General features: G+C 33.6%; 1 protein-coding gene and 1 long non-coding RNA gene across 2 annotated transcripts in view; one reads left to right on the forward strand and one right to left on the reverse strand.

The window, feature by feature from the left end:
- LOC117283774 overlaps window positions 1-5,234 on the reverse strand; it is a 15,214-nt gene extending 9,980 nt beyond the window's left edge. Inside the window, exon 1 of the long non-coding RNA XR_004514813.1 lies at window positions 5,114-5,234. This is a non-coding gene — a long non-coding RNA (uncharacterized LOC117283774). The remainder of the gene's footprint in view (window positions 1-5,113) is intronic.
- The window catches only part of Ccdc178 (coiled-coil domain containing 178), a 373,788-nt gene that overhangs the window by 259,801 nt on the left and 93,979 nt on the right, over window positions 1-20,008 (forward strand). The gene's annotated exons all lie outside the window — the stretch shown is intronic.

Raw genomic sequence — 20,008 nt, forward strand, 5'->3', positions numbered from 1 at the left:
AGAGAGAGATACAAAGCACCATATAATATATCCTCTTCTTAAAGATTTAAACTATATTCTCATATTAAAAATTCTGAGAAATCTCACTTGAAGTAATCTTGTACTCTGTTAACTTTGAATCTTCTATGGTCCCTGGACTCTTTTATTTCTAATAAATTTATTTTCAATGGATTGATTTAATATTTATTAGAACAAGTCTTGGAAAATGTTATTCTACATAGAATAGGAAAAATCCTTCTTGTCACAAATCAGATATTCATGAGATTCTACTGATATGTAACTTTAATAAAAAATAAGTAAATATTCTTTTCATTACCCATAAAGCCCTAGGAAAACCTGAGTCTTTTCCAATAAATCGATTATATTGTTCTGAATCATGCATAGTCCAAATATAGACCTTTTAAAAGATACCATAGAATACCTACAAAATAATATTGCTTTTATCACTCAATAATCATTTTTCCATTATAATAAAACAAGTATATGCTCACCGTATACACTGCCTATAATAGGAACATTTTCTACTTAGATTTGTCTAATACGTGAATTATAACTCTGCTTGTGTTATTTTCCTCCAGATTTATAGATCTATGTCTTCTAGTCATTAAAAATGCATGTTCTTGTGCTAGATATATTCTTTAGTCATTTACTGTTTAGCATCAAATTTGTGCTGGGGTGTGCTGAAGCATCTGTAGACATGTATTTACTCCGTCGGAGCTTCTGAGAAGAGAATGTTAATATCTTCTTCACAAATATAGATAGAAAGAGTTAATATTTATTAAGCACATACTAGGTACTATACATTACATTGAGTTTTGTATATAATCAATTTCCACAACACATCTATGAGGCATAAGTATATATTTTAACCATGAAGCACCTAGAACAATGTTATACTAACTGTATATTTTGAATATAGACTATATAGCTGTTAATATTACTATGCTTTTTGTAAATATATATTCTGTAGTTTTTATATCAGATCTTGGGTTGGCCACACTCTTGACAACAAAGCTTTCTAGTTTATAATAGTTAATAAAGAGTTGACCCGAGAATATGGAATGAATTATAGGTAGAGAGGACAGAATGCATATTAATAGTGACCTTATGATAATCAACTAGAAAAAATAAATTGAACTATGGCAAACACCTCGTGGCCAGGGAAATCTGATGGAGTGTCATAGAATAAATATTTATGGGCCGGGGATTTAGCTCAGTGGTTCCACCACGTGCTTCACAAGCACAAGGTCCTGAGTTTGATCCCTCGTACCAAAAAGGAAAAAGAAAGAAAAAGAAATTGTATGTACACAGTACAAATGATCCAGCAGGAGGAATATAGAGTTAGAAATGACATACAAGTTGGGGTGGGGGGCTAGACAATCCAGATATTATACTACCAACAGTAGTTAGAATACAGATACGTTTGTGGGGCCTGGGACTTACCTCAGTGGTGCTGCCTCCTACCTCACAAGCACCAGGTCCTGAGTTCAATCCCCATTGCCACTGACCCCAAAAATAATACACAAGTTTTTTTGAGTTGCATTCTCAATACCTACAACAATAAAACAGTTTCTAGAAATAATGACATATGAAATTTGCCATCAGAATCTTCATGAATAAATCTGTAAACTGTTAGAGATAATAAAAACAAAGGCCATAAAAACATTCAATATTTTAGTGTATTGGAATGTAGTATCTTTATATTGTAATTGAAGCATTGCCAAAAAATTAAAAGAATGGTTGTTAGGAATATGATAAAAATACTTCTATAGAGAAACATGAAAACAGAAAGAATTGTGGAGAAATAAAAAGGGCGCATTTGTTTTAGCTATTTCTGAAGCAAATAATAAATCTACAATAAGTGGCAACGCATTATAAAGGTCACCAAAAGTTCAGTGCTATCACAATAAAAGCCTGAAAGATGTCTTTATGTCCAGAAAATGTTATTAGTTATAATGTGGAAATGCAAATAAATGGGGACAAAATGTTTAAGCAAGATGGTGCAAAGTCTACTGAATATCTCTGAAAAATACAAATAAATCCTACCTCTTGCCAGACCAGTGAATACCGATGCATTATAGAGATGACTATAAATGTAAAATACAGTTGAATATTTATCTGGTCCTGACATGAGTAAAGTTTTATCAATGCAAGGGAAAGGAATAATTCCTTAACAATAACCTAAAGATTTCCTACCCTGAAAATGAAGACGTGTAAATTTTAAAGTATGGAAAATATTTTCAAAATCTATGACAAGCATAGACTTGCTATATTAACCACATGAAATGTTACTTAAAATTACTTTATACAACATTTCCTCTAACAGAAAAAGTTTTCAATTAGATCTTGCCTTGATATTTCTTATTTTTGTTGAATATTTAAAGAAATATAAAGCACTTGATAAATGAAAGGGAGGAAAGCATCCTTAATGATCAAAGAAATGTAAATTAAAACAACAAGATAGCTTTTTCTTTTCTTTTCTTTTCTTTCAACAGGATAGCTTTTTCATCCACCAGGTCAGCATGTTTTCCATTGAGAATACAGTACCTACCTTTTGGAGGAAGAATTAAAATGTGCACTTACACTAATAGTGATACTGTATTTAAAATACCATGAAGAAAAGATTAACAAGAATCTTAATATTTACCTACCATTTTCTTCTAGGCAATGTTATCAAAACGTGTACAAATTGTGTTCTCCACAAAGATCTAGTTACAGTGTAGCACAAAGCCAGACTGCCTGGGTGTGAATCTGTTGCTTACTAGCTGTGACTTTTAGAAATTCATTTATCTCTTTGAGCCTTTGGTTCCTTCTCTTTATAAGAGGAATCATGGCAGGACCTACTTTAAACAGTTTTTTTGACAACTAGTTAGAAATATATAAAGCTCTCAACATACCTTCGGCACATAGCAAGTGCAGTATGCACTTGTTGCTAATAAATGAGATTATGAAGCATACTTCACAGACTGGTTAGTAGGAAGGGGGAAAGAGAGAGTGAGAATGAGAGAATGAGACTCAATCTTGGTATCAATTTCAATATTTACATGCTATTGTGAAATGGCCTATACCGTATCAATGAAGACACTGTAGGAATGAACTTGATCCAAATACCTTGTAAAACTTACTTTATGTTAGCTAATAATAACAAAGGTTTGCTCAGTTGAAAAAGTTATTAGCAATAACATAAATAATGCAATGATTAAAATATTTAGGCTTTTTTCTCCTTTAGCTATGAGAACAATTTCATGTTGAGGTACATTATCATATTGGTGTGTGTATATGTGTCCAAATTTAAGACCATTTAGTATGTAGCATATCAACACAATTGGATGAGGATAATTTATATTATTGTGGGTTCTTATTACTTTGTCTCTCTATTGACATAGTGAGCCCTATGGTCACTTGAACTTGTACTCAATAAAATCTCTCTTGGACTATCAGGGAACACATTTTACAGCAAGGGAAATGTGCTCTTACTCTCCATATTGTAAATAACTGCCTTGAGAATTGTGTTAGCCAGCTTTTCATCACTATGATAAAATACCTGAGATAAGCAAGGTGTGGTGGAATGTGCCTACAGTCTTAGCACAATGGAAAGCTGAGGCAGGAGGATTCCAAGTTCCAGCCCAGCCTGGGCAATTTAGCAAATTGGGAAGATCTTGTCTCAATTTTTTTAAAAAAATTTAAAAGGGGCTGAGAATGTAGCTTAGTGCAAAACATCTGGCTCAATCCCTATTCACACACACACACACACACACACACACACACACACACACAAACAAAAACCCTGAGATAAACAACTTAAAGGAGGAAAGATTTGTTATTTACTGTATCTCATGATTTCAGAGGTATCAGTCTATGGTCGACTGGCTTTATTTTCTGGACCTGTAGTGGGGGAGAACATCACATCCAGGAGCATGGTGGAGTCAAGCAGCTCACTGCAAGGGGATGGTGATTATATTCTTCCAAGGCACAGCTCCAGTGCCCTACATCCTCCGCAGAGGCTCCAACTAATAGATTTTCCCCTCTTCTCAATAGTGTCAGCACCCAGTGATTTTACACACTAGCTTTTGGGAGCCCTTGCAGATCTAAACCTAAAAAGGAAGAAATTGCTTCATTTTTAGAGTCCTTCACTCTCAGTAGGTATTAGTTCATAATTTATATTTTCTTCTTCATGCTTCAAATGGATAATGAGCAGACATATTATCTCTTGATATAAGCGATTTTTCTAAACAGTCTGATCTTCTAAGACTTTGTTATTAGTGACTGTGATAAAATTGTGTGAGTAGATCCGCACTAAAAATATTTTCCCTTTGCCAGCTTAAGGGTATCTGCTAGTTTTTCTTTGAAAGTATTACCGACTATGACAAATGTCCTTTTGAAAATTTGGTACTATTCCATCAGAATAAATATGGATTATAAAAACTATATACACACAGCCATCACTTTATCTGGAAAAAAGATAACAGTTCAGTGAATAATACTGCTGAGACTATTGAGATTGTATCAGATACAAAATATTTTAAATCATTTCCTTTAATATGCAGTACCAGAATTTGTGTGGATTCTAAAATAAATTTTCTCATTTTAAAGCAAGGTATGTGCAATATACTCGTAGGATATTGAGAAAAGTACATAAAACAAAGGTACTATCTGCACGATGTACATAGAAAAAGAGCAAAAGTGTTATCTGTGGAAGCAGAGAAGAATTTGGCTTGCTTGACTTTTTGTACCAAGCATGCTACAGCAATCTTTTGATTCTAATATGAAACTATAGTAAGGATCATTGCACTAATGCATGAGGATTTGTGATAATGTTGCAGAAATTTTACTGTCAAAACTGAACTGCAGTGTAATGACTTTTGTTATCATGGTTTCTAATAACTATTCAGCATGAATTGACCCTACATATGTTTTGCTGCAATAATGTGTCGGTAACTCAGAAAGCAAAAAAAAAAAAAGGAAATAAAAACCAGTCAACATAATGTTAAGAATGGTTTCATGATAAGCTTTACATTAATATTGTTAAAACAATTATAACACAATGTAGACTATAGGTAAGGAAGTAAAAGCTAAGATATGACAAAATACTTTAATATACTATCTTTCTCACCCTGGGGACTGGATATGGATTCATCTCTTACTATTTCCTTCGTATCTGATTATTACTCTTTGCTGTAAGGGATCTTTGACATATTTTCTTCCTTCATCCTACAACATGTTCATTTCTTCTTCCTTTTATGGGCTATCTTTTTATTGTTTTCTTCCTATATTTCATATATATTCTTCCCTTTTGTGTAGTGCATTTTCATTTCAACATTTCTATTTTGTTTCAATAAAGAGAAAATAAGCAAAAATGGTTATCATTCTGTATGGCAGTCACCATGATAGATATTGCATAAGGCAATGACAAATATTATCATTTTTAATTATAGAAGCTCCAGGAAACAATTCATGAGGATCAGGTTAATGTCTGGCTGAGTCAGGAGCGCTGTACCCATCTCTCGTGAAAAAACTCCCAGGCCTATTAGGGCTGGAATAATCCACCCCCTCGGGTGTGCAGAAATCTGACCTTAGACAGATAAACTGTTCCTCTGAAAAACCTCTAAAGTCCTGACTCTATTTGCCTCAGCCCCTAAAGGATACAATCCAAAAACTAACATGTGTCCAGTAAGGATGTGCCAAATATCCCGACTCTACCCTGGCTCCACCCCCTCCTTACCCTATCCAATAGTGATCCAATAGTGCCACCCTGGCTCCACCCCCGTCTTACCCTATTCTTACCCTATATAAGCCTGTCCATTTCCGGAATAAAGGGGAAGCGTTCCAGAAATCTCCCAGGAGTCTGCCTGGTAATTCTGCGCCTTGCCCTCCCAGTCTGGGTCCCTGAACCTTGTTCCAAGAGCGGGCTTGCAGACAAAAAAAGCAAATTGGGACTACTCCATTTTCTTTTCATTAATTAACAAAGGTACCATCTATATTAGATCGCTAAGGTTGCTATCACTAAGTGGCACCGACTGGATGGCTTAATAGAAAATGATTGTCTTTGTATCCTCATTTTGCCTCCACCACTGGATTATTTCTGCCATTAACTATCAAAGCACACATTCACACACTATAGTATTTACCATCTAAAAGCCCTTCTTTTGATTCTACATTCTCGATAGCAGTTCAGTTTTTCCTTTAAACACTGAGCTGTCTCATCTGCCCTTCCTGCTTCTTGCCCTGTCCTTTGAAGTAGCTCTCGAGAACCTCCACGATGTCAAATTCAGCGCCCTCCACCTGGTCTTCTTGCTCAGTAGCTCAAAAATATGTGATCACTGTTCATCGTTCCCCTTGTTGAAGTGCTTTTCTCTTGATGGTGACACCACAGTCTCCTAGTTTTCCTCCTACCTCACCGGACGTTCTATATGTCTGTGTTAGCAAATACTGGAGCATTCTAGTGCTCAGAAGCAGAAGCCATTCACTTTTTAAATCTATCTTCAAGGGAACACCAAAATACGGACAGACCGCACATATGTAAGTTTAAACAAAAGAATCCAGATAAAAAAAATCCATACGGTATCGTTTTATCCTGCATAAACAGGCAGTATTAATGTATGCTGTCAGAAGTCAGCAGGCTAGTTATCTTTGGTGGGAAGCAGCGAGTACATGTGGATATCAAAGAGACTTTGGGAGTGGTGGTAATGTTTTCCTTCCTGACCCATGTTCAGTTTGTGAAGAGACAGTCCTCCAGATCCATGACTTGTGCGTCTGTGGATTCAATCAAGCATTTTCAGAACGGCTCAAAAATTTTCAGAAAAATTTCTCGCATGTATACTGAAAATATATGTTTTATTCTTATTCACTAAACAGTACTGTATAACAACTATTTACATATTATTCGCATTGCACTAAATATTGTAAGTAATCCAGCAATAAAGAAGTGTAAGGGAGGAGGTTGTACATTATACACAAGTACCATACCATTTTAATGAGAAGTTTGGGTTGTGGGGTGCGTGGTTTGGAGGCCCTATACTCTATCGCCATAGATATCAAGGGGTGACCATAATTTATTAATAAATATACTTTTATTTGTATTAATTTAATATATATAGATAGATCATAGTTAATGTAAAATATAAAATAACCCAGTGATATGTGAAGTACCACATTTCTTGTCTTGTCCCTCACAGACTACACACTCCAGCCTCTTCCCACTTCAGATCTCTCCTCCTCTCCCCATCTCTCCCTTCCTGCCTCTCCTCATTTTTCTTTAGCCACTTTTCTTCAGCCTTTTTGTTTGCTTTAGGTTATTTTTGAATTTTTGGATCTTTCACTTCTAGATTTATTACCAGTATGGATAGTTCTCCCCAGGTCTCATATTGCTGGCTCCCTCTTATAATTTAACTGCTGGATTTAAATTTCATCTTCATAGAAGCCTTACCAGAGCGCCTAATCTAAAGGTGTCCCTCAGCCACCCACTATCATGCAACCCTATTTTATTTTCTTCACACTAAACTTCCTAATATTTTATTTTATGAATATTTGTGTATGGTTTAAATCTGTCAACTAAATGTAAGCTTAATATGAGTAAGAAAATTATTATCTTATTTATACTCATTACTCAGCACCTAGAAAAATGCCTAGCAAATATGTTTGTAGTTATTGCATGATCATTTGCAGCAGAATATCTAAGAATAGTAATTCAGCTTCTACAAATTTATAAGAAAACAATATAAAAAAGTCTAAAAAGGCATGTCTATATAGGTTGACTATAGAACTACACATAGAAAGGAAACTATAAGCAAATTCAATACATGTTTTTCTGAGATTGCCTAAGTATATGATAGAATTGATATACTGCAGAATATCGCAGTGACTTTAAATGTAATGATATATAATTCCTTTGTTTATTTTTATGATGTGCATGTTTCACCTTGAAATATAAAAATGTAAAGCTATTTTTATGTCAAAAAGTGCAAAAAATTAGTAAAGATCCTGATATCAGAGATGTTTTTTTGGGGGGGAGGGTACCGGCGATTGAACTTGGGTCCTTGCACTTATAAGGCAGGCCACCCAACCACTGAGCTAAATCTCTGGCCCTAGAGATGCATATTTTAAAGTGAATGTCATAGAGTTCTGTGAAATAGAGGAGATCCAAAAGGAAAAGCTAGAAAACTCAAGATTAGACATCTCAAATATCACTACTTCCCGTTATAAATATAATTTGTACTATAATTTTTTTGCTTTGATTATTATAAACTTGTAGGTATTACTAAAAAATGTAAATCCAGGCATTGACAAGAGGTCCTGTGAAGTCTTCAGTCTGAAGTAAAAGCACTCTGAATATAAATGATTCTATCTTTACTCGATAAGGGGGACCCTACATGATCATTTAAATCAATGGTAAAAGAGGAAACTGGAGAGAACCTGAGATATCCATTAAAATATATACAAATTAAACTTTATTTTATTTTCTGTACAGATGTCTTGCAGTTCACTTAAGAAATAATGAAGACACATTCTTTTTTTCAGTTAAATAATACAAATTCAACCTTGAATCCAGGCTATAATATGATCTTGAGGAAGACACTCAGCCACACTTTTTTCTCCAATTCTCTTTTGTCTGTCACTGTAAGATTGTCTGATAGTCTAATTTAGTGACTATTACATAGTGTAACCAGTCTTCAGCATCTACAGGGATTAGAGCTGTAACTCCAACCTCAACCCCAATGGATGACAAAACCTACAGATGCTCAAACCCCCCCATATGTAGTGCAGAATTATTTACATATCATCTCCACACACCCTCCTGTGTATTTTTAAGTATTTTTAGATTATATAAAATACAATGTGAATGCTATATGAAAAGTTTTATTTATATTTTTGGAGAAAAGCAATAGAAAATTAGTATGTATATGTCTGGTATGGGTGCAATTTTTTCCATAATATTTTCAATCAATGAATGGTTCGTTGATCCTCAGAAGTAGATATAGAGAGCCAACTTTATATCTTTGTAAATACCTGAAATATAGGCTAAATAACCTTGTTCATTTTATGTTTTTTTGTTTTGTTTTGTTTTGTTTTGTTTTGTTTGGTACTGGGGATCGAACGTGGCAAGGAAGGCGGTGGAACCACTGAACTAAATCCCCAGCCCTATGCACTATTTTTTTATGCGCCTTTCCTTCAATCTCTTTTCTTGCTTGAAACACTTGCAAGGGTGCTTGAAACACTTGCAAGGGTACTTGAAACACTTGAAACTTTTCAGAATATTTTCATTTTTAGGGAAAAAAATCTTCATAATCTGGCAAAGACGTTTACCCTAGATTTTAATATATATCTCTTGTGCTAAGTAGAGGATCAGGTGAAACATATGAATGTTGTCATCACACAACGTGTCTCAATAGAAGACTTTAAAAACCATCTTCCTTTACTTTTCAATCAATTCCACCAATTGACAGGCTTCAAAACTTACATCTACCATTATTTCCGTGACTATTTTACAGAAATAATCAAAGAAAGCTAAATCCACTTATCTTTTTTACCAAAAATGTTTTGATGGAGACCACCAAACCTTTTTAGTCACACCTCTGAATTACATTTCCAGGAGAGAACTGGGTTAAGAATCCCCCATGAATAATTATTTTGAATCAGATTAACAGTAAAGCAATGCATAATATCCTGAGTATAATACTCTATAGATGTTTACCATTAGAAAACTTAAATATCTGAAAAGTCCTATTACTAATATTAATGATATATAATTTATGGATCATTTAAGACATAGCTTTTATTTGGCATTCCATTTCAGCATCTGTGCACATTATTTAGAAATTTTCTATTTTTTCTCATTGAGTTTATTGGTACAGTTTAGGTATACAGTGCAGTTACACTCATCACTGGGAACTTGTACCTTTACATGACAGGTCTTGGTTCTCATTTTCCCCCATACCTCTGCCCTCCCTTCACCCCCTCCTCCCTTCCCTATTTACAAAAACTTTATTTCCATTTTTTTTGTTTTCTCATATATTTCTTTTGCCTTGTTTCCTTTCCCCAATGAAATAAAATCACTTTTGTGGATGTGACAGAGAGTTTAATTTTTTTTTTTTTCTCATATATTTCTTTTGCCTTGTTTCCTTTCCCCAATGAAATAAAATCACTTTTGTGGATGTGACAGAGAGTTTTTCTCCTTCTAACTCACTTTTTCCTCATTTTCAATGTAATCTCATCTGAGATTTAGTTTTAACTTTTAAAAAGTTGTTTTATGGAGTTAAAAATGAATTGTTACTTTACTAGTGTATGAAACCATGAAGCATTTTAAGTCATTTAATAAAATACCAAAAATAGGTTTACAGATTCCCTCCCTTCCTTTGAATATTAAAATAAGTTATGCTCAGAGTATTTAGGCATATTAGTAAACTTACATTAAGATTTATAGATTACTTACTACTCAGAAAATCGAAACTTGCCACTATTTATTTCCCTTTGTATTTCAGTGGTGAGCTTATCTTTCAGATAAATCATTGAATAAACAAGTTTCAAGCTGACTCTTTTACTTAGTATCTTAATATCTACATTTTCTCATTAAAAGCTACAATTCAAGAATCTGCCTAATTAGGGATTAGAAAGGAAAAGAACAAAAGAAATTAGAAATAATGTTACAGGATTTGGTTATAAAAGAGTAAGTTTTAAAAAGTATAATTATATCTATAAAATTGAAGTAAGCCTGATAACAACAGTTGAAATATTTTCCTGTTTTAACAGGCTGGAAAACATGTTAAATAAGTGTTCAATTTATCTAGGTTTTAGGACATATGATTTGTTTCATTTTGGCAATGTATAATATTTTTCTCTAGCGTTAATAGGGGTGTGTGGAAAAGGGGACACGTAACAGAAGAGGTCACCTTTGTACAATTTGGTATAGGTTTAGTACAGAAAATACTAGGTATTTTGTGTTCTAGTTTTGGAAGCACAAAGTCTCAGAACATGATGCTATATTCCAGGTTAAAGGTAGTGATCGGTTCTGTAATAGCACAATGGCAATATGAGGAAAGTGGGAGTACAAACTGGGGGAAATGTTTAAGAATTCTTGTTATCTGATCATACTGCAAAGAAATTAGAATTCAATAGAAAAAGAAACTACATAAACATATGGAAATTAAACAATAGTGTCTGCAATAATCAATGGTTGCAGATGAAATTAAAGCAGAAATTAAACAGTTTCTACAATCCACTGATAATGCCAGTACAACATATCTGAACCTATGGGACACAATGAAAGCAGCTTTAAGAGGGAAGTTCATAGCAGTGAGTTCCCATATAAGAAAAACAGAATGAGATCAAACAACCTAATGATGTACCTCAAGGTCCTAGAAAAACAAGAACAAACCAAACCCAGGGTTAATACAAAGAAGAAAATGATAAGGAACAGAGCAGAAATTAATGAAATTGAGGCTAAGAAAAGTCCAAGAATCAATAAAATAAAAGAAGGTGGTTCTTTCAAAGGTTAAACAAAACAGACAAACCCAATGAAAAAGGTGAAATCACAATGGATTCCACTGAAATCCAGAAAATTATTGGTAACTACTTTGAGAACCTAAACTCTAATAAAAAGGAAAATTTAGAGGAAATGGATAAATTTCTGATGCATGTGAACTAATGAACCTGAAAGAAGGCATAAAAGTCTTGAATAAACCAATATCAGTCAGTGAAATTGAGGAAGTAATTTTTAAAAAAACAAGCGCAAGACGCAACTGATTCACTGCCAAATTCTACAAGAATTTTAGAGCTCTAATGCCAGTACTCCTCAAACTCTTCAATGAAATTGAAAAGGAAACAGTACACCTAAAATCATTCCTGGAAAGAAAGCATTATCCCGATTCCAAAATTGGAAAAGGACCCAACCAATATAGAGAATTACAGGCCAATCTCTTTAATAAGCACAGATACAGAAATCCTCAATAACATACTGACAAACAGAATGCAGCAAATTATCAAAATATCACACGTCATGACCAAGTAGGCTTCATTCCAGGGATATAGGAATGGTTCAACATACAAATGTCAATAAATGTAATACACTACATAAACAGAAGCAAGGGCAAACAGCACATAATCATCTCAATAGATGCAGAAAAAGCATTTGACAAAATCCAACATCATTCATGATAAAAGCACTGAAGTAAATGCTAGAAGGTCTCTATCTCAACCTAATAAAAGTCTTTTATGACAAACCAATTGCCAACATCATAATAAATAGAGAGAAGCAGAAACTTCCCCCTCTAAAATCAGGACAAGGATGTCTGTTAACACTACTTTGGTTTGTTATAGCTTTTGAAACATTAAGTGGAGCAATAAGATAAGAGAAAGAAATAAAAGATACATTGATAGAGAAGGAAGAAGTTAAATTATGTTTATTGGCTGATGACATGATCCTCTATATAGAAGACCTCAAAATTCCACCAAAAGACATCTACAAGTAATATTAAAATTTGACAGTGTAGCAGAATACAAAGTCAACACTCAAGGAATCAATAGCATTCCTGAACATCAATATCAAGCTCACTGAGAGAGAAATTAGGAAAACAACACCTTTCATAACAGCATCAAGAAAAATAATGAAATACTTAGGAATTAACCCAACCAAGGAAGCAAAAGACCTCTACAATGAAACCTGTAGTACTCTGAAAATGGATATTGAAGAGGAGGTCAGCAAATGGAAAGCTATCCCCAATTTTTGGATAGGCACAACCAATATAGTCTGGGTATGTTGATCTGAGGAAATGATAGATGGTAACTTGAAGTATGGAGGTACTGATACCAAATTGAAATATAGGTGAAATATAGAAGGTAAAGCTGTGCACTGGGAGTCTTGGATTGTGTTTATTTTACTTTTGAATTATTTTTAGTGAAATTAAAACATTATATTTTATGGTGCAATCTTAGGTTATCATCTATTAAACATGTGTTACCAAATTTTATCTTCAAAACTTGGAGGTAGGAATTATATTCATTGCACAAATAAGCAAAAGCCAAAACATTTCATTAGGTTCTATGTGACCGTGTTTATGTATACTTGCATAAGTTTCCATGTTGCTAAACTATAAAAAAACACCTAAACTTATAAATAAACCACCATTTCACCTTTCACAAAACTCCTGATTATCTTGCCTTTGTAAATGCCTTTGTTTCAACTATCAAAGACTTGGAACAGTCTTTGGATACTGCGCTTTGAGAATACTAACTTACTCCCACGAAGTGTATAATATTTCTTTCTGTGACTTCTACATGAGGCTCTATTCCATTTCACTTCTGAAGGGACTATTTAGTACCTTATGAATCAGTTGGGAGGTTGCTCATTCCTGTCCTTCATCATTACAGCTTTTTGGGCACCATCTGGACTGTACATCTCTGAGATATGGACGATAGTCATTATGGATTCAGAGTTGCAATCCATACTTGGAAATTGAAGAGATTCTTTGGTTCAATATAATGCTTTTAAGGTTCACCAATGTGGCCTCATATTTTAGAACTTCTATTCCTTTTTGTTACCAAATAATATTGTGTGATTAGATCATGTCTTGTTTATTCATTCATTAGTTGATAAAATTTGGGTAATTTTCAGTTTTTGACTCTTGAAAAATGCTGTTATCCACACTCACATTTCTGTGTAGACATACCTTGATTTCTGCAGTGTATTGTATACACCTAGAAGAATAATTACTGGGCTGGGTCATAGAGTGCTTCTGTTAAACCATTTTCAAACTATCGTACTTTTTCTCAAAGTAAACGTGCCATTTTACAATTTTGCCATGTCAACACTTATGGTAGTTTCTTTTTTTGTTTTAGCCATCATAGTGGATGAGAAGTAGAATCCCACTGTAGTTCTGGCTTAAATTTCCCTAATAATTATTGATGAAAAACTATTTACAATACTATATTGAACTTATGATTTTTTAATGTCATGTACAGCACCTTATTTTCTATTTTTTTGTTCTTTACTGTTTTACTTTAGACCGTGGTTAGGTTACTAGCTAAATTAAGATAGTAATGCTATTGAAGTTGCAACCTACTTGAGTTGAGTTATTCCTAAGGATCTTTCCAGATTTAACGCAACTCTCTTTTATATGGCTTTACTGTTCTAAATGTTTCATAAACTATGTTTCATTTAGTATTTATAGAAGTCCTTTGAAACAGGCACAAATAGTCACATTTTATATAGCTATAAACTTAACACTTAGATAAATGAAATAACTCTGCCTCTATTGTGTGTCTCATACAAATAAAGTCTACCTAGGTTCAACTGATTTTTAAATGTTACAGTATTCTCACAGTGGCCCACGTCAGTCAATTGGATATTCTTGGTTCCCACCTTTCACTCGTTATAGAAAAAATAATGTCTTTTGTTGCTTGCTTAATTATTTAGTTTTAATCTTTATTCCTTCTGTCCTACTGTTAATATGTGCTTATTGTAGAAAATTGGAAAAATCGCAGAAAGAAGAAAAACACATGTCATAAATATATGTAATCCCAACTTCAGATGTATCTTTCTTAGCTTTGTGATGTGCATATTTTTCAGTCTCTTTCCTTTTTTTTTTTTTTTTTTTTTTTTTTGGCGCCAGGGATTGAACTCGAGTCCTTGTACTTGCAAGGCAGGCACCAGATCCAGTCTGTTCCTAACAAAACTGGACTCATCCTTCAATATGAATGTCAATAAATTGGAAAGCCTATTTATACTGCATAATTAAGTAAATTTGTTTCTTTTACCCTATTCTTAGCATACCTTCCATAGATGATAAGTCTCTCTTAACTGTTGATTCTACACCCTCAATGCCTGATGCTCTTTGAGCAATATTTTCATACCAGCTATAGTTGGAAATTATACAGATGGATTGACCAACTCTAGTTAATAAAGTGGAAACAACATTTGATGACCATATCAGAGTAAAATTTATTTAAAAGCTTGTAATATTATAAATAAGCAGTGGAGAATCAAAAGACATGTTGCAGAAATTCTTAAGTACTAATACATCTTTTGCATTCATTTTGAGAGCAGGAATTATTTTATCCAGACCTCTTTCCTGGCATGCAAATGTCATTAAAACAGTATTCTTGCTTGATTATTAGAAGTAGATCCCTTTTTATTCCTTCTCTTTCCACCTAAATGAAGGTAAAGCCTGATGTTGATATTACTGACATTTAAATTCCATGTACTCAGTAGACAAAAATAAATGTTCAAGGATGCCATTGCTATTCCATTTCTTTAAAAACGTTGAGTTCTTATAGTAAGCCTGTATATATAGCAGGTACTCATGAATTGGTGGTAGGAGGAATTAAAGATGGTTAGATGGTGGTATCCTTCTCTCATTGAACTTATGGTCTCATTGTATAGGCAGAAGCTTTACATGTTAAACATTGGAAATGCTCACAAACAATAGGAAGAGAAAAATGAGATTAGATTTTTATACATAAAAATATGTAGCAATTTTTATATTCATTTGATTTGAAGGCATAGCTGAAGGGAACATTAAGTACAAAGAGGGCCCTGTTCAAGGTGATTCATCCTAGTTGGAAAGGATAAAGTAGTTAAAAATCAAGGTGAGACTTTTACCTTTACTGAGATCCTACATGTTATCAGTAAATGTTGACTGGATTTTATAATTCCCCTTGAATATTATTTTTAAATCATGGAAACTCTCAATTTGGAGTTATTTGCCCTTCTTGCAAGACCTGCAACTGTACGCATTCTTAAATTGCTTCTTCATAAAGAAAATACAGTTTTCATCACAAAATCTTACCTATGTTGCCCTACTCTGCCACTTTTTTTCCCCTCCAAGTATGGGCCTTCAATTACTTGAAACGCTGTAATAAATGTGTCTCACACCTGAAATAATAAATGCCTCTTTACCGATAGCTAAGCAACATCAGACCTTCCCACAGGTTACTGGACTAATATGGAGAATGCACAAATCTATGGGGAACGCCATCACAGTATGTAGGCTGTGTAAACGGATTATCGCATGGATCGAAGCCTGTGATTTTCAGGCTGATGTCCAGACACCAGATGGCTTTAAAATCTTTTCATCCAGAACACTAGCAGCCTGCTTTAGTCACATTGCTCTTTCTAATATTTGTAGAGCATCTATGTGGTCCCCAGTGCATGTGCTTATTATTCTATTAGGTAGATATTTCTTTTGAAGCTAGATTGCTTGTCTCCTAGGCTAGGTTGCAATCATTGGCATTAATCACTATTTGTCCAGGCTTAGGCTAAATGTTTCGCTAAATGCATGTTCTAGGAAGGACTTTTAGGCATCTAGGCATTTTTTTTTCATGAAAATAAAGGAAAGAAATTACTGATTCTAAGGTATATAAAATTATTTTATCAGCAGTACATCTCTCTACGTGTTAATTAATAATAAGTAGTACTGGTAAGTTTTAAAATCCTCCTTCCTAAAGCTTGATTTAAAAAAGGTGCTTATGAGGGGCTGACATAGAAACTTCCTTGTCATTTTCAAAATCACATGGGCTAACCTTACAGAGTAAGAAACTACTTTTATGAGAGCTATTTATTGTCTGAATTGCAAATTTTCGTTAAGCCTTATATAGTGTGTTTTGTCCTAAGTTTCTATTTTCTTTTTAATCAATATGAACAAGAATTTTTTTGCTATAAAAGTATATGGCTGGACTCTACATTCTGTCCATTTGAATACTAATTCATAAACACTGTAGAAATAAAACAGACCTCTCTGCATGTTTAATCACATTTGGTTGTAAAATCTGTGAAATTATCATCATCGAGCTTAAAGTTAAATTTGTAGTCTTGTTACTCTCTTAACATGCTACAGCCCTGAACTTACCTAAGTTGACAAAGAAATGAAATTTTTCAGCTTTTGGCTGACATACACTCTGTTTATGATTTTAGGGATTATATTCATGTTCAGCATTAAATTCATAGAATAAGCAAAATGTCAAACTTTGTTTACTAATTTTATACTTATCTGTTCCTGTTCTTTTAATATCCTGTCTTGGTTCTCTAGTTATAACATAGATGAACCTAAAGTTTGCTAGAAACATTTGCCATTAGCTTCTTCTAAAAAAAATTAAATTTGAGGATAATCCTACCTCCAGAGCTTATTCTGTTCCTAGCCATTGACTGTGACAGTGGAAGGCTCATCTGAAAGCACTGAAGCATCCCATCTAAAAGCATAAAACATATTACATTTCATGAAAAAGCTAATTCAGATTGTTTAATTCTGGTAATATTGCCTCTGTCACCTTCAAAATCAAAATGTTCTTTCCTGTTATTATAAGGAAAACAACCAAATTGCTAAAAAACCCATTTGAATACACAGCTGCCTTATGTCGCATACTAATTTGATTAAAAACGCTCGTGCCTCAGCAGCATTTTTACATAAAACACATTGGTGAATGTAACAAAGACTGTTGAAAAAATATATCTGATGAGGTTTTGATGACCAGAGTCTGCAGCAGTGGCCACTTGACCCCCCTGGATTGAGCAAAAATCTTTCTGGCTGTCTTGAAAGGCGTGAAACAATTGTCGAGCTATATTTGTTTGTTCGCTGCTTTGGGCACTGAGCCAACCTCATTGCAAATAACTGCATTAGTCAAGTGTATCCAAATTATTACAACACAGCGTCCATCCCACTTATAGCTGTTGAAGCATTTTCTGAATCTTCGTGTCACTAGAAAACATTTATTTGAAGAGTGCACACCACATAAATCAGGTCACTTGGATTTATAGAAAAGTGAGAAGACCCCTTTCACAAGTGGCTTTGTTTAATTATGAGAAGGAGTATTTGTGGTGCTTACTTACTCTTAGCATCTTTCCTAAGTCAGAAGAGTTTCTAGCCATCATCAGAGTATTTGATTTTCTCCATTTTTCTTTCTTTTCATTTCTTTCTTGAGATTATTATCCAACATTAATATTTATATGTTCACTGATATTAACTCTTTAACTTTGTGCCTTATAATAAATATGATGAGTAAATGCTCTGGTAATCAGGAAAGGACAAGCTGTTGAAGTCCATAGAATTAAACTGATGTTTTAGAAATTTTGTTCTCTATCTCACACACGAGCCACAAACTAGGTCTGCATAAAGAAAATGAAATCCCAGGTCTTTCTTGACCATTCTGGTGAATTCATACATCAAAGACCATATTCTCCAAATACCCCACTACTCACTAACAAAAAGACATTGTTTTAGAAGACACATCAACTCCTTAATCTACAGGGCTGCTGGGTAGATATCACAAAAGATGTATTCAATATTAACCATCTTGGCTTCTTTAGGCTTTGAAGTTAACTACATTGCTTGGGTAAGTTGGCTGCTTTGATTGCCTACTCTACTTTACCACTCACTCCCTTTGTATTACCTAGAGCAGCAATGGCAAATCTTTTAGAGCTTAAAATGATAAATAGCTGGCTGTCACACGCATGCCATAGGTTTCCCACTACTGACCCAGAGTCTCACTTTTCTCTTCTATATAATCCAGGCCACTTAATACCTCAAATTACTTTTTAGAATCTTGAATTGACAATTTCATTATCTGTGATATGAAAATAACTACTTCTGCCTTGTATCTTCCAAGACCATTCAGAAGTATAATGCAAAACATATTTGTAAACAATATAAATTTAAAAGTTTCTATGACATATTTAGTTTTTAGATCCTTTTGGCATTTGACCTCCAAAAGTAAATCATGCCTGGGAAAACATAACAATTTTTGAGAACTCATTCCAGTATATTTCTGTGAAAAACTAAATAAATAAAACAGCCATGACCCTATTGAGAATAAACCCCATTAAAAATTATTAAAGAAGTATAAATTAAACATCAAATATGTCACTAGTTTCATTCTTCTAATTCTTAAAAAAAATGTTCTGGTTAAATACTTCTGTTGAGAGTGAACAGAATTAAGAGTTCTCTAATTCCTCTATTATGATCCTTTAGTAAAAAATGCATTATGCCTTATATCTAAGTAAAAATAACACCCCTCTCTCTCAGTGGAATTCATTAAGCTTTCATCTTGTCATATACTCTGAGGCTTCCGGAATTTTTAAGAAAAACAGTTAAGCAAAGCATACAACTATAAGACAAACATAAAAAATTTCTGTTCAAAACTATAAGTTCTAAGTGAACAAATGTCAAGGAAGTTATGTTAATTGATAAAAGTATATACACCTGGTAAAAATAATTGAATACATGTAGGTGTATAACTATGTACAAGTTTTAAATAATATTGAACCAAATATATATTTAGACACATAAACCAGTGCATTGGCATGTGCCAAACATTCATACTTGATAGGAAATTAAAATATTAAACAAAATTTTCATTGAGTTGCAGGGTATTATTGATTTATTCATATCTCTATCATGTCAACCATTTTCACAATATTGTCATAATTTTCAATGAAGTATGTTTTTAAAAATTAGCTATAGAATAAGTTAATATATATCACAGATATAATCTTTGCATTTAATTTAATATCTATTTTGATTCTCAGTTTTAGAGCAAATTACATAGTCAAATAGTCATCACCTTGTTGGCTTATTAGAACACTTTGCTATTCCAATATCATGAACATTAACTGTCTTCCTTTGGGGGTAGCAGGGATGAACTAAGAATCATTTCCTAAGTGAGATCTATGAATTCTAGTGCCAGAAATGTTTCTAGAAACTTCTATGATCCTCCATCTAATAGAATACAGTGATTATGAGTAAATGACAAAACCAAGATAGAATGTTTGAAGCACGTTGTGCTTCCTAAGGCTGCTTCAATAAAAGGAAGTAGCTTGGAAAATGAGAAATTAATTATCTCACAATTCTAGAAACTGGAAATCCACACTTAAGATCAGAAAAACTGTGCTTCCTCTGAAGGAGCTACCAGTAAGAAAGCATCTGTCACAGACCTCTGTGCTAGCTTCTAATAGCATAAGTCATCCTTGTGTTTTTTTCCCTATGTCTCTTTAAATCATCTTCCCTCTGTGTCCAATTAATTTCCT

The sequence above is a fragment of the Fukomys damarensis genome, unplaced genomic scaffold (assembly GCF_012274545.1).
Source record: "Fukomys damarensis isolate Sample0158 unplaced genomic scaffold, DMR_v1.0_HiC HiC_scaffold_30, whole genome shotgun sequence".
Taxonomy (NCBI): domain Eukaryota; kingdom Metazoa; phylum Chordata; class Mammalia; order Rodentia; family Bathyergidae; genus Fukomys; species Fukomys damarensis.